Genomic DNA, 11,815 nt, shown 5'->3' with positions numbered 1-11,815 from the left:
AGCTTTATCTCATTTCTGGATCTATTAGATCCTATGGTATTTACTGTTTACTCAGATACATTCACAGATACATCCATATGTATGTGATAGAGACTGTCAATTATAAAACCACGTTGAACCAATTTATTTCTCAAATAAATAGAACAGTAGTCTTATAAAAATCTTTTTGTGCTAAATAAGATACAGAAATCAAATTTCTGCTAGCAACAGGTAACAATCCCTAAGTATCCTGAGCATATCTGACATACCTTCTGAAGTCACCCTTCATGTTTTTTATGCTTCCCATGTATGTAGGACAGTTTCTCTTCCAATGGCCGTCCATGATGCAATGGAAACACTTTTCCTTGCAATTGGCCTTTTTCTTGGAATTTCCTTACTTGGCGTTTTCTCAGTCTTCTGCTTCTTCGCAGGCTTCTTCTTCTTCCATATAGACTCTCTCTTGGAAGTAGAAACCAACTCGACAGTGAGAACGATGCCCCTTGAACTCTTCAAGGTCCTTAAGGTAGTTACCAATTTATTTAACAATTCTGTTTTTGGTGCATACAATCTTGTTCATATGGTAGTCTACTATAAACTATTCATATGAATCTAGAAGGGATTGCAGGATCAGATCTATTTGCAATTCCTTATGCATGGTTATACCGAGCTTCTCAAGCTGCTCTATGCCTTTGATCATAGTCAAACAGTGATCATGGATAGACTGCCCCTCACGCATCTTTGCCTTGAAGAGCCTCTTGGACACTTTAAAATATGCTGCGCGATTCTGATCATCATACAACTCTTGCAGGTGATTTAATATGTCCCTGGCAGTCTCATGTTCTCATGCTGGCATTGTAATTCATTGGACATGGATGCCATTGTGCAGCACCTAACTTTATTGTCATTGTTCGTCCACTTAGCATGCGTCTTACGCTGATCAGTGATCAGATAGATTGGTAACACGGGGATTCCATGGTCTAACACATACCCTAATTTCTCACAATTCAAAACTATTTTGAAATTTGCTGAGCCAGTCTTTATAATTGGATTTGGTCAAACGGTTGTTCTATAGGATATGAGTTAAAAGTCTAGAAGCTGACATTGTAAACCTCAGAGAGTAAAGATTCTAGTTAGAATTTTGTACTTGATCTTAATTTGTTCTAGGGTCCTTTAGAACAAATGTGTCTCCCACTATTTTCTCGAATTTCTCACACTCCCCTGGTAGGAAAACGGAAAACCTACACGACTAGGATTTCTAGTGGGTGCTGCGGTCCCACCGATTTATAGGCCACCTCACCTAACAGATATTGGTGACACATAAATGGATGAGTGTACAACTCTTGTACAATGTTTCTCAAGCATGTTGCAGTGCTACTTGGTCTCTAAGCCAGGAAGACCTCACCTAACAGTTATTGGTCCCATTTCTTAGTTAAGTCAGACCCACCGTATAACCATAGAAATAAAGTCGTCATTGGCTCCTCACCTAACAGTTATTGGTGCCCAACCCCACCTTTACCCTGCAACATCTCATGTCTATAGAGAGGTCCAGCCCTCCGATGCAACTTGCCCACTGTATCCAGCCGAGACAAATCAACATTAGAAAGACCTTAGCAGCTCTACTGCGGTGGAAGACCTATTGACTTAATATTGGTTAATCATGTCTTAGTGTTTCCAACCTTGAGCTCTTCATAAGAGGTAATCGAACAATTGGCCAGGTAAGTAGGTGGGAGGCTCCCCTTACTCAGAGAGTAAGGTCCTAATTAAGTAACCACCTTTCATGCTTTCCTAGACACCAATTAGATCAATTAATCTAATATGACTCGCTCATGTTGGTTCACTCTCAACTTGATTGAGGAGGTTTTAGTTTAGGTCTCATTGGGTTTGCTACATCACATGTAAACCTATCTACCCCGCTCTCATTTACATCACATGCAAAATGCACATCGCAGGCAGTTATAATCGCAGCAATAAATAAAGCTAAACTTTAAATAGGTGATGATCATGGATTCTAATTAGCTCATATTACAAGCACATGCACGTCAATCGATCAACTGGTCTTCAACTCTTGAATTGGTTCCAAGCCTCCTTGATTCGATCCTTGACCAACTCTTGATCCAATCGCCATCAACCGCTCAGATCGCCGTTCATCTCATGCACTATCTTCGACTTGATCGTTGACGTACATCACATCACAGAAATACAACCAGATATTAAATAATAATAATAATAAATTACATCCCCTTTTAGTAGGCATGCAGGCCTCTCAAAACATCAAATAAGATGCTTGCAAGCATCTGAAAAATTACATGACATTACAGATCGCATCGCAGGTTATTACATTTGATACCAAAAGGGTTTGAATCCTATGATCATCACCACATGCAGCAATCAGATCTGAAACTTAATTGATTATGTTATGACATAGGTTGCTGATCATGCTAATCATGATTCTAAACTTTGTAATCCCATTAACAATGCAATTAGAATCATCAATTTATCACATAAAAATCAGCATGCAAAAATCAGCAACCCTGAAAAATTCTGCATGCAGAAAATTTCAGCATACATATCCTTTTAAATTTTAGATCTATCAAGCTTGTTTATAATTAATTCTAACCTTAATCTATGAATCCTAAGCTCTGATACCACTGTTGGGAGCCCGCCCATGCCGCAAAAAATTAAAAAAAATTTCAGATGCAGCGGAAGAGGCATAAGCGGGATCAATCGTTCATCCTATGAACGTTGTTTAATAACCGTTCGTAGATAGATTAGAATTAAAAACTTTTAAACTAATTATGAAAATCAGATCTTCACCTTGTGCAGGTAGATGATCACCGCAAACTGAAGTTCGTGGTTTAGGATGAAGGTTCGCTTGAAGCCGTTCACGCGTCCGGCCTCTACGGGTATCCACACGAAGTAGAGATCCGATCAAAGCTTCCTTGTCTCCCCGAGGTGCTAGCTCCCTTGCAGAGACTTCTTTTAATGGCTGATGTCCTCCCTTTGAATCAACCCTTGATTGTGCTTGGGAGGAGGAAGAAGAAGGATGAAGTTTGAAGAAGAATCAAAGCCCCTGCAGCCTACTTCCTTTTCCCTGTGTTGGAACCAAGGAGGAGGGAAGAAGATGGCCGCCAAGCTTTCTTTTCTTCTCACCTTGCTTGCGGCTGAAAACCAAGGAGAGAAAGGGTGGCCACGAATTGGAGAGGGAGAGGGCTTCTAATCCAATACCCTAGGTGCCTCCCATAGCCTTTTATAAGCAAGTGGAGCTCGTAACTTTTAGGAGCTCCTTGATAACCTTCCAAGAGGGGCGCCGGCCCCTCTTGTTTGCCGCACCAAGCAAGGAAAAGGAGGAGGGGCGTGTGCCCCTCCTTCATGGTTAACCTAATCCTCCTCTAAGGAGAATTAGGAAAGTCACTCATGGTTAGGTCCTAATCTAATTAGGCTTGGACCAAGGGTGAACCAATTTGGGTTTAATCTAGGTAAGTCCTAATCCAATTAGGACTTAAATCAATTTTGACTCAATTGAACTCTTCAATCCTAATCCAATTAGGAGTCTTGTTAATTCATTAGATTAATAATTAATTAGAACTTAAGAAATCCTAATCTAATTAGGATTTATTCAATTTTAATCCTAATCCAATTAGGACTCTAATTTGAATCCAAAGTCCTAATCCAATTAGGACTTTTTGGAATCCTATTCTAAGTAAGAATCCAAATTGAATTCAAAATCCTAATCTAATTAGGATTGTTGGAATCCTATTCTAAGTAGGACTCCCAGTCCTACTCCAAGTAGGATTCCCAGTCCTAATCCAATTAGGACTCCCGAAATCCTACTCTAAGTAGGATTCGTGTTTAAGTCCAATTAATTAATTCCCATTGTTCCTTCTTCAACTGATCATCAATCAAACTGATTAATCGTGATTTATAATCACATTTCAACCATCGGATCGGTCAATACTTCTAGTGTGTGTGACCCCATAGGTTCCATTCTGACTGGTAGTGAGATATATTGCGATCCCTATCACAATATCATTGAAAACTCCTTTCAAAGGGTTGGAACGATTCCAACTCAACTCATTAGGGTTTATCGATCATCGAGATATTCCCTGTGAGTCTCACCATCCACCAGTGACACCTAGCAGCATGTAGTGGCTACCCAGCGGAAAGGAATAATGAACCTTTAGGTGCAGTTATCATATGATACAGTCCTACTATCATGGATCCCTACAGGACGGAGGTCATGGACAACTCGTCAAACTCCATCGTCCGTAATATGTCAAGATTTATTCGACTTAAGCTCGAAAGTGCAAAACTCTTTCTCCACTGTACAATCTGCCCCGGCCGAGGTCTTACGAACTCAGTCTTATAAATCACATAGGATCTCTCCTTGTCTATCAAGGTCGATAAATTTTTTATAGGTGCATACCCTACTCCTACAGTGAACCTACTGCAGCCAATCTACACTGCATGGACCCATATGGCTAGAGACCATGTATACGTGCAGTCAAACTACAATAACCTCACTGTGAGTAGCCGAAGCACCGCAGGTCAAAGGACCAGTCACACTATTGCAACATCAAGCAACTCACTGACGAGTGGATAGACATCCAAGTGACTTCTTGTCTTGGTCACGCTCAGTACCCTTGTTCTCTAACATGTACTTGCACAATTGCTCCAGTGTCCCTACACTGTGGACTCAAGACTCGTCCATCAAAGAAAGCAATATGTGTACTAATCTCAGCAGATCAATCACCGTCCTCGTGATGATCCATCGATCAGGAGCAATTCAGAAATTAATCACCAGTGACACATGCCTCAAATTCTCAACTCTTGAGAATATGCGTCATCATCTTATTAATCCCTTGGACGATTCATGGACACATAAGAACATGAATGAAAAGAATGCCCAATTTAATTAGGTCAAGTACAAATTTATGTTCCAGAATAAAATAATGCATCAGCCAAATTGGCTTCTAGGGCATACTTCTAACAATATCACTGTCCGATGCATTATGCTTGCTGCAATGAGCGACGAGTTCAGTCGCCAGTTCGAGAATGCCCAGCCCGAAGAAATTGATCAAGTATTGAACAAATCTTTTGGCACTCCCAACGATGTTGAAAGGCACAAGACTAGTTGTGCTATTTTCAGTGCACGGATGAAGGATGGGGCATCGGTGACTGATCATGTATTGTACATGATTGAGTTGATCGAGCGCCTGAGCACTCTCGGTTTTCTCCTTCATGATCAATTGGGGAAAGATGGTATACTGAACTCTCTTTCTCGTTCGTACCGCCCATTTCTCACCAATTTTCGTATGACGAAACTGGTAGTAAATTATCACCAATTGTTGGGTTTACTACAAACTTTTGAGAAGGATCACCAACTCCTAAAAGGGTCGGTGAATTTAGTGGGAGGTTCGTCCAAGGGTCGTAGTCCCTTTAAGAAAGGGAAGAAGAAAAACAAAAATCAAAAGAAAAAGGTGCATCATGCTGAGCAGAGTCAGACTAGAAGAAGGCTAATCAGAGTAAGGCAAAGTGCTTCTACTGTAAGAAGCAAGGGCATTGGAAGAGGAATTGTCCTCTGTACATTACATCTCGTGATCCGAATAGGCCTAAGAAAAGTGGAAAATCAGTTGCCAATCAAGGTATTTATATGATAACGCCTTGTAATTTTTCTATTTGTGATAATTCGACTTGGGTATTGGATACCGGTAGTCCTTTTAATATTTGCAATTCGTTGCAGGAACTTCAGATCAGTGAGAGGTTTGAAGAAGGAGAAAGATTCCTGAATGTTGGAGATGGAAGATCTGTTCCAGTTCTAGCTTTAGGAATTCTTAAACTTGTATTCAGCTCTCATGTAAATGTTCTTAGTGATTGTCACTATTGTCCAAGTTTTTTATTGAATGTCGTTTCTGTAGGCCTTTTGGCCAAAAATGGTTATGAAATATCAATAAAAAAGGATTATTGCAATATCATTTGAAATGGTGTTGCTGTAATGAATGGAATTCTGAGTAATGATATTTACATTTTGTCACAGCCTGTTCATGTAATGTACAAGTCCAATAAGCGCCCTAGAATAGATAATGTCACGGATGTCTACCTTTGGCATCATAGGCTAGGTCATATTAACAAGAACAGGATGAACAGGTTAAATTAAAAGAAAATCCTCAATGTTAATGATTGTGAATCATTAACAACCTGTGAATCATGCCTTCTTGGTAAGATGACCAAGTCACCTTTTACTAGAAAAGGTGAACGAGCCAATGACTTATTGACCCTAGTACAATCTGATGTATGTGGGCCAATGAGCACAAATTCTAGAGGCGGATATGCATATTTAATTACTTTCACAGACGACCTTTCGAGATATGGTTATGTCTATTTAATGAGACATAAATCTGAAGCATTTGAAATGTTCAAATTGTATCGTAATGAAGTAGAAAAACAAACTGGAAAGAGTATTAAAACTCTTTGATGAGAGCACAAAAGTGCGATCTATACATCCCTTAAATTAGTATTATTGCTAACAAAAAAATGATAAAAGTGCTGCATTAATATTATATTTTTGTAGGGTGCAGGTGATCGTAAATCAAAGTTAAATTTTGCATCGAGTCCAAAAATATGTATCACCACAGGTGACCAGCCAATCATATGGGGTCAGTCCCAATTGCACACTAGAAGGAGCATTAGCCGACAAGGTGCAGCCACATCCAGCGTGCAACCCATCCTCCTACGAGTGATCAACGGCATCCGCGAGCCCATCCACGCGTCCGTGATCTCAGCGTCCGCATCCCAGCTCCGGTGCACAAGTCCAGCCATCCATCATCCATGGAGCTTCTTCTGCGAGCCATCCACGGTTCAGATCTCCCAAGCTACCACCGAGCGTCCTCGTTCCAGCTCTCCCGAGATCCCAGCTTCTGTGATCAGCTCCCAGCGTCCGCGTGCAATCCGCGAAGATCCCGCATCCACAGCCTCATCCAGCCTTTTCCAGCATCTTGCGAGGCATCATCCGCGCCCCATCCTTCGATCCGCATCTGAAGATCCCGGCATCTCCCAATTTTTCCTTCCGCATCCCTTGGCGATCGCAATCTTCCGGAATATCAGCTCCTTCAGCCGTCCGCGTGCACCCTCCCAGCAAAGATCCGACTTCATCCCAGCATCCAACGCGTCCCAGCCTTCCGAGTTCGTATCCCAGAGCCTTCAGCAGTCCGCATGTGAATCTCCCGAACCTTGAGTCCTATCTTCCTTTCGATCCATCCGCTTCTTCCGCCTGGATTTGCATGCGTGCGATCCCCTGTTTCTGCTATCCAGCCGTCCCTCTGCGTCCGAAGATCCCGGCATCCCGTGATTTCAGCATCAGCGATCATCTCCCATCCGTCCGTCCTCTCCACGTGCCAGGAGGGAATCCATCGCTGGTTGAGGAGCTCGGGGGATCTATATGAAGGAACCTCTCTCGGCTGGGAAGGGGGATTTATCCCTCATTCGAAAAATAGAGCCTCAACCGGCTATTGAAAAAAAGAAAAAAAAGAAGAAGGAAGAAACAGGGGATGCCCTGTTCTTCCGAAAAGAAAAGAAAAAGAGAGGGAAAGGCTTATATTTTAATGGAGGGCTGATATCTTGTGAAGGGTGATGGAGGAACCTTTGATGTTCTATTTTCTTTCAAGTAAATTCTGAACGATTAATCTCTTTGATTCCCATCTATTAATATATTTTTTTGATTCTTGCATGCTTATCTATGCGATAGATCTTTTATGGTTTATATTTCTTGATTCATGGATTGTTTCGATGTTTGATTTGTCGTAGACGTAATCGGCACGATGAATACTTAGATCTTGAATTCATGTTTTTAAACTATATACTCCATGATTAGAACTAATCTATCTGATTGATCCTTAATCAAGAATCGCAGAATTTAATTGTTGAAAATAAGATCATCGAAGGGGATTCCAGATCCCTACACCATCTTAATCTATCCAAATTTCAATTCTCTGTTTACTGATTTATTTTCTATTTGCAAAACATCATCTTTATCCACTAATTTATTGAATTAATTAATCTAAAATTATATTAAATAATCTAATATATATTTCGTTCCCTGAGGATTCGACTTCGGACTTCCAAGATTTTACTACTTGTACGATTCTCCTATACTTGGGAGATTAGTTTCGCGAAAATATTTTTGTGAACGCGTCAAGTTTTTGGCGCCGTTGCCGGAGAACGGCTGATTTATTAGTATAATTTTAGATTTAATTAGTACTTTAGTAGTTAGTCTTTTTCTTTTGAAAAAAAAAAAATCTTTACTGCTGTTTTTTTAATCCCTGCACAGTCTGCATCAAACTCTGATATCAAAGTAATTAACCATCTGATTGAACTCAAATTTGGTCGTCAGGTGCAGGACCTGTGTTTCTTTCATAGGAACGGTCTGATTGACATTCAGAAACTTTTAAGACTATTAGATTAATACGAAACCTTGCTACTTTCTGTTTTGAATTTTCTGCATTTAATTTTTTTTAAAATCAGAATTTTATTGTTATCATATCTCATTAACCCTTGTTGCTAATTGAAAATTTAAGAAAAAAACTTTAAGAAAAGATCAAGGGTGATTATTCAAAAAAAATAAAGAGGAAAAATCTAAAATTTCATATTTCAAATTTCAGAATTCAAATTTCAAACTTCAACTCATAAAATTTAAAAAAAATAAATAATTTGCTTGATCACCTATTCAATGAAATTTAATGTCATGTCATAAAATATTAAAAAAAAATCTCTTGATTGTTGCATATAGCATAAAGTATCAGCATAAAATATTCTAAGGGCTGAACCTATTTAAAAAGATAAGGTCGGGATTTCATCACTCGTCCTTAGCCCAAAAATCACCCCATTGCATAAATATTCTAAGCTTAACTAAAATCAACTAGACGTTGGCTCCTAAGGACATTCGAGCTCAATAGGACGAAGACCACCGAAAATTGTACCAATTTCGCTCTGTGGCTTAGTTGATGTCTAGGCAAGCTTTGTCCCTATAAGGGAGACAGTTCATCTGTTCGAGGCAAGTGGGTTTTAAGTGGAACCTTTGCGAACGCATCGTGATCCCTCCACTTACCTAGGAGCTTACCTGGTCAACTCGGTTCATTAGACCGGATTGGAGGCTTAGGTGCCCTCTTGAAACCAGTTAGGAGCTGTCTAGAAATTTAAAAAAAATATTAGAAATTGAGGTGTAATGTTTTGTTGCATGTTTGATTGTGAATAGAATTTTATTTTAGGGTGTCGTTTTAGGGTATCTTTAGTTGGTACTTATATTTATATTTATTTTTTAAAAAAAAACATAAAAAAATTTAATTAAATTTTGTATGCTAGGTTGGAATAGGGACAACACTGGGCGTTTGAATCGAAAAACTTTTGACAATTCCTTAGATCATATTATTAAAACTCTTTCGCAAAATCTCAGATCTGGTGAGATGGCTGATAACGATGTAGGAAGTCACCATGGTAATGAAGGTAGACCCCCAGTTATGACACTTCGATAATACTTACACCCCACTAGGACTAGTCAACCTTCATGCATGATTATTCCTAAAAATGTAGGACACTTTGAAATCAAACCAGGAGTAATTCAATTGCTGCCAAAGTATCATGAAATGGAATCCGAGAAGCCTTATCTTCACCTAAGGATTTTGAAGAAATTAGCATCACATTTAGAGTGCCAAATGTATCGGAAGATGTCCTTAAATTGACCTTGTTTCCTTTTTCCTTAAAGGATAAAGCCAAAACATGGCTGAACTCCTTGAGACCTAGACCGCTAGGAACATGGCATGATATGCAAAGAGAATTCTTGAAAAAATTCTTTCCCGCACAAAGGACTAACTTTTTGAAAAGGCACATTAGTAATTTCCAACAAAAAGACCATGAAACATTTTATGAATGCTGGGAGAGATTTAAAGAGTTGCTTCTCTCTTGTCCTCATCACGGGTTTGAAACATGGAGAACCATTAGTTTCTTTTACGAAGGGTTGTCTCCACAGTTAAAATAATTTATAGAGACTATGTGCAATGGTCTATTTTTGGAAAAGCAACCCGATGAGGCATGGGACTATTTAGACTCTCTCGCAGAGACTGCACAATTATGGGATACAGGGGATAGAGTGAATAAACCTTTACCTAAGCCTACTAGCGTTGGACACGGGGGCCTTTACAACCTTAGTACTCAGGATGATATTCAGGCTAAAATGGCAGCCCTTACTAGGAAGGTAGAGGAAATTGAACTTAGAAGGATTGAACCCGTCAAGACCGTAGAACATAACAGCGAGTGTTGTAGGATTTGCGAGATGCCTGGCCATCTCACCACTGATTGCCCCACAATACCCGCATTCAAGAAAGTTTTGCACGATCAGGCCAATGTTATGAATTCCTATCAAAAATCTTTTAATAATCCTTTTTCGGGTACTTACAACCCTGGATGGAAGAACCATCCAAATTTCAGGTGGAGGAATGACCAACCTCAACAAGTATATAACCCAACTCCTCCACCTCCGCAACCTCATTATGCACACGCACCCCTGAGGATGATAGTGTTATTTTGATGATTAACAAGCAATTATCTAGAGTATGTTATAAGTTAAATCGATACTTCATTTATAAGTCTATTACTCTCAGTATATTTGGATAAATTGTATAGATACATTTCATTGTTTATTTGAATGAATCTAACCTTGAGATGCAGCAAAGTGTGGATTGAGTCGACCCAAAGGATGATTGGGTCGACCCCGGCACATCTAGAAAGCATTTGGCACACTTCTGCAAAAAATGGCACAAATGAACAGTGAGTTGGGTCGACCCAAGGAAAGCATGAGTCGACCCAAACATCAAGATCCTCAAACAGAAGACAGAAAATGGTTCTCTGGATTTACTGAGAGGGTCGACCCAAGATATAGTTGAGTCGACCCAAGCTTGAGTCGACCCAAACCCTGAGAGGGTCGACCCAAAGGCAAGACAGAACAGAAGACAGAAAAGATTCTCTGGAAACCCTGTTAGGGTCGACCCAAGAAGAAGTTGAGTCGACCCAACTGAACCTTGAGTCGACCCAAAGAAAGGTTGGGTCGACCCAAGTGAAGGAAGGCTGAATTTCAAGTTTCTGTGGATTCTAAGAGGGTCGACCCAAGGAATGTTTGAGTCGACCCAAGTGAAAGTTGGGTCGACCCAAGGACAGGTTGAGCCGACCCAAACACGGGCAGAAGCATAACGGCTAGTTCTGCAGATGTACTTTTTGTCCTTCCAACAGTGAGTAACGGCTAGTTTTTGAATTCTAACCATTGGAGCTTGTCCAATGGAGGTAGGAAACTATTTAAAGGGGCACTATTCATCAGATAGAACATCCTTTCCAAAGAATATCAAAGAGTACACAAGAAAGAGAAAGTGCCCTAATCTTCTTCATCCAAGTGCTTCATTCGAGAATCAAAAAAAGGGGTTGAGCAGATTCAAAGAGTCATCAAGAGCTCCATCCTCCCTTGAAGAGTGAAGCATCCTTGACAAAGAAGAGAGAAGTCACTACAAGCGATAAATACTTTCTAAACTCTTCTTTGTAGATTATATTGTTTTATTTGCTCATTTAGGAGTTTAAATCTTCTTCCTTTATTTGTTAAACTACTTGTAAAGGTTGGTTGGTTAGCCCGCAAAACCAACGGAATAGGTTGATTGGTGAACCCGTAAAACCAATTGTAAAGGTTCGTTGGTGAGCCCGAAAAACCAACATAGGTTCGTTGGTGAGCCCGTAAAACCAACATAGATTTTTGGTGAACCCAGAAAACCAAAGTGTAAAGGTTTTTGGATTGTGAGCCCGAAAA

At 40.0% G+C, this 11,815-nt stretch overlaps 1 pseudogene; it reads right to left on the bottom strand.

The window, feature by feature from the left end:
- Positions 1-9,850: 9,850 nt before the first annotated feature.
- LOC120105027 lies at positions 9,851-9,948 on the bottom strand (annotated as a pseudogene).
- Positions 9,949-11,815: the final 1,867 nt, after the last annotated feature.

Source organism: Phoenix dactylifera, unplaced genomic scaffold, assembly GCF_009389715.1.
Source record: "Phoenix dactylifera cultivar Barhee BC4 unplaced genomic scaffold, palm_55x_up_171113_PBpolish2nd_filt_p 000176F, whole genome shotgun sequence".
In the NCBI taxonomy this organism is placed as follows: Eukaryota; Viridiplantae; Streptophyta; class Magnoliopsida; order Arecales; family Arecaceae; genus Phoenix; species Phoenix dactylifera.
This window is presented reverse-complemented; position numbering and strand designations above follow the sequence as displayed.